Here is a 5,073-nt window from a genome sequence, read left to right as displayed (position 1 = left end):
AGTCAAAAGGGAACATAAAAACGAAAGTTAACTGCAAATCAAAACTGACTCACCCAAATGTCATTTAACTACGACATGAATATTCATGTGTTTTTTTCTTCTCGGTATCTATCTGCTCAGTGATTTTATTTGACGACTTCTGCTTAGTACGTAATCTCTTCTTCTTTCACTGCTTTTGTCAGTTTTGATTTGCAGTTAACTTTCGATTTTAAGTTCCTTTTTTTACTTTATATTATTATGTATTTTAAAGTATTGTCAATTATAGTTGTTTTCATACTTTTTTATTTAGTCAATCAGTATAGTTTTCTTACTGTTTATTTTTATTTTTCATGTCATAGATAAGTGACCCTGATGGTGGGAAAAGTCATGAATTCCCGAAAGCTTTGCTTCTGTTGTGATTTAGGAAATAATAATGTCTGCAATGTTACCTCGTCTTCTGGCTATCCTTTCCTCCATATATATATATTTATATATATATATATATATACACATATGTATATATATATATATATATATATATATATATATATATATATATATATATATATGTGTGTGTGTGTGTGTGTGTGTGTGTGTGTGTGTGTGTGTGTATATCCATCTTTGGGAATTTCTTCCTCCATGTGATTTATTGCTTTTTGCCCTAGACACTTTCATAAACAAATCCCTGCACGAAATAATGATAAAAGCCCAAATTTTTGTAAATCCTTGGAACTCAGATCTGTATGTTTTACTGCAATACGCAGTAAATTGACTTGACCAACACATACACACTGAATGCAGGAAAATATAACTAAAATTATCCCATTTTGAAACCAATTAGTCTGTTGAAGCTGAAAACAAAAACCAAACCAAGTGTAAATTTACCCGCTGACCTATCAGGAAGATATAAGCATTAAAACGGAATGACCTTCAAACTAAAATACATTGGTATAAACTGAGCAGACCTCAAGCACCCTGAATCATAAGCCTTTACTTACGAAAATGTCCCGTACAGTAAGGTACCAAAACGCCTAACATCAAGTCTCACGACATCTAATCATATCTGTTAAGAGATAACTAAACATATCTATAAGAGATAACTACTACAACTATAACAGTTATAAACAAAGTACACTTAACTTTTCCTCCGATGCTCCACTTCTATTCTCTTCCTGTCAAAAAAAAGGAACAAAAATTAGTGTCATGTATTTCACTGATTTCATCTAACCTGTATATATAAAAATGTATGTATGTATGTATGTATGTATGTATGTATGTATGTATGTATGTATGTATGTATGTATGTATGTATGTATGTATGTATAAGTGTGTGTATGTGCCAGAATAACTCTAAAACACATTGAGCAATTTCAACCAAATCTGGTATACATATGACTTACTATCTAGAAATCAGCATTGTGGGGTAAGACATCACTACGCACAAAGGGTACCACAGAGGGTTGGGGTAGGAAAGGATTCCCTGAAACGGGGCTGGTTACGCCCGTAGACTTAGTAATTTTACGAATTTATCATACATAATTTCAGTATACTGTACATATGACCTACTAACTGGAAAAGAACACTGTGGGAGTAAGACATCAATGGCACCAAATGGGGTGGGGGCTGGGAAGGGGGTGACAAAGAGAAAGAGAGTGAGAGGGAGAGGAAGTGAGAGAGAGAGAGAGTAGAGGGAGTGTTAGGGAGAAGGAAGAGGAGAGAGAGAGAGAGAGAGAGAGAGAGAGAGAGAGAGAGAGAGAGAGAGAGAGAGAGAGAGATGGGGTGTTTGAGAGAAGAGAGAGAGGGAGAGAGGGTGTTAGGGAGAAGAGAGAGAGAGAGAGAAGAGAAAGAGATGGGGAGAGAGAGAGAGAGAGAGAGAGAGAGAGAGAGAGAGCTGGTTGAGAGAGAGAGAGAGATCGAAGAAGAGAGAGGGTAGAGGGGGGTTGGTCAGAAGAGAGAGAGAGAGAGAGAGAGAGAGCAAGAGAAAGTTCTATTGGTTGATTCAAATTATCCAGGCAGCGCTGGTTGGTAAAAACTTCAAAAGAATCATCAAGTGCAAGAGTAATAATAATAATGTAAAAGTATAATAATAATAAGCAAATAAAAAAAGAATCAAAATAATAATAATAATAATAATAATAATAATAATAATAATAATAATAATAATAATAATAATGATGGGACCTTCCAGGGGAGTAATACTCATCACCTTCATTTCCAGAATATGGAATTCGCTACCTTCTCCAAAAGTTTTAAAATAATTCAACCTGAACATTTTTTATAGGTGCCTATGTCGTTCATTTTCGCCTGTTTTTAAGGAGCGGAGGTGGGACAAAATAATTTTCCTTTCACAACAATCTCTGGTTCTCCACCATAAAAATAAAAGTCTCCTCAGACCTGGAAGAAACCATGCCATCCCGAAATGCACGACGTTCATGCATTGGAATCAGGAGTTCCTTTCGTCCAAGATGTAGGTAGTTAGAACTAGCGTGAAATATGATTAATGATGCCCTATCTCTTTACTTATAGGCGTGGTCACGGGCGGTTGTAAGGGCAAGATGGTGGGCACCAGGGTTAGAGAGTTATTGGTGATGGGTAAAAGATGTCTCGGGTCGAACTAGGGCGTGGTTTCGGGAGAAGGGAAGGACGCAGACTAATAGATAATCCTTTTCCTTTTCTCCATTTTTTTTTCTTGAAGGGAGCGTAGGTGTCGGGCGTGGTCTTTTCGGCTGACCAGTTATTTACATTACGGTTAGGGGCAAAGCTCAGAGGATGGCGCCACTCTGCTCAAAGGAAGGGGCATCGGCAACTACTTTTTTCAGGGCAAAGGAATCATCGACAAACTGCTGCGCACGCAGTAGAAGGAAAGAACGGTGATCTCCTTGATGATAATAATGGTGACTGTGATGATGATGATGGTGAGGAGGACGAAAATGAATAAGCAAACAGAGAATAAGAATAAGATCGAAAGTGACGAAAACTGTTAAAGCAAATTTTCATGCAGTGAAAGAGTACCCTCTTCAGTTATGTTAGAATGTATTTATGAATATGGGTGTGTTTGTATCAGATATGTATGTATGTATGTATGTATGTATATATATATATATGTATATATATATATCATATTTTGTAATAATATATATAGTATATATATATATATATAAACATTATATATTATGTATACAATTCTTCATGTATGCTATGGGAATCCCAGTGATAAAATGTAATGGCCCACGACACACACAGTCGACGTTCTAGACCACTTATATATAATCCCAAATAGCGCGAATTATATATACGAAATAGCTTAATTTTGTATGTATGTGTGTGTGTGTGTGTGTGTGTATATATATATATATATATATATATATATATATATATATATATATATATATATATATATATATATATATATATATATAATATATACTGTGTTATATATATAAATATGGTAGCTTATAATTAATGTATTTTCTAGAATATCATACATATCAATACTTATTTATTTGATGAAACAAACATTAAAGTTCAAAAATGTTTGTTTAATATGAATTGGCAACTTACTTAAGAATAGCGGTTAGAAAAGAGAGAGAGAGAGAGAGAGAGAGAGAGAGAGAGAAGAGAGAGAGAGAGAGTGAGAGAGATGATTAATGATGTACAGCTAATTCACTATGGCTCAGACACCTTTCAATACTGATGACAGAAGAAAATGACCATTGATATTCTTCCAAGACGACGTGATTATAAAAGAGATGTTAAATTAAATTTTATTTCGTGCGATAATAATAATAATAATAATAATAATAATAATGGATAATAATAATAATAATAATAATAATAATATTAATGTTTGAACAATGCGTATAAAAGCAAATTAGTATTGTATTAATTACATGTCTGTGTGTGTATATATATATATATATATGAGATAGTTATATTTATAGGAATATTTGAGATGGAAATGAAAAATCTTAAACATATATTGTTATGATATGATATCTTTATATATATATAAATAAAAAATGTGCAAATTGGGTAGGCTCTCTAACTTAAAGGTGAATATAAATGTGTGCTCTGTAGTCTTATGTTAATTAATGCCTAATAAACGTTACATAGAATATTATACATCTAAAACTGCTTATTTAGCTTGTGTGTTATAATCCTTCCAAACAACATTTCAAAAAACTTTTGTTTCATTCCTCCAAAAATGCTCTCTTCTCTCTACTTGTAGAATGGTTGTTGGAAATCACTTCAAAGTCTCTCCCCTTGTACAGCTAATTCCTCCAAATTAACAATTTCTCATCTCTCTCTCTCACCTTTCTCCTTGCATCGTTGTGCTAAAACTTCCAAACAAATGTTTAACTTTTTCTTTCATTCCTTCCAAAATGACATCCATGATTATACAAACCCCTTGTGGTTGAGCTGTTAAATTAAAAGTAGTTTTATATTTGGATTAATGACTATAATAATAATAATAATAATAATAATAATAATAATAATAATAATAATAATAATAATAATAATAATGTTCTGAACAATGCGTATAAAGGCAAATTAGTATTATCATTCCTTAATTACATGTCTCGTCATTTAAAATCCTTCCGAACAACTCAATACAAAAAGCAATTCACAGTCTCTGTGATACTTATCTGTTTATCCGAACAATCCTTTGTCTCAGATTCATTCCTCCAAATGAAAAAATCTTAAACATCTCTCTACTTCTCTGACATGACTTTTAGTTGTATTAAAATCCTTCCGAACAACTTTTCTAAATAAATAAATAAAAATGAATTGTAAATAGGTACTGCTCAGAAAGTGCCTCCTAACTTTGTCTCAATTCTTGAATATCATTCCTCCAAAATGCCCAATCGCTCTCTGTCTCTAGTCATCCTTGCATTGTTGTTAAAATCCTAATAATTTTCACTGTCTCAACATTTCATTCCTCCAAACTCTCTCTCTCTCTCTCTCTCTCTCTCTCTCTCTCTCTCTCTCTCTGCATCGTTGTGTTAAAATCCTTCCGAACAACTTTGTCTCAATTCTTTCTCTTTCATTCCTCCAAAATGCGATTCTCTCTCTCTCTCTCTCTCTCTCTCTCTC

Source organism: Macrobrachium rosenbergii, chromosome 23 (genome assembly GCF_040412425.1).
Source record: "Macrobrachium rosenbergii isolate ZJJX-2024 chromosome 23, ASM4041242v1, whole genome shotgun sequence".
NCBI lineage: Eukaryota > Metazoa > Arthropoda > Malacostraca > Decapoda > Palaemonidae > Macrobrachium > Macrobrachium rosenbergii.
The sequence above is the reverse complement of the archived record's forward strand: the minus strand, read 5'-3'. Positions refer to the sequence as shown.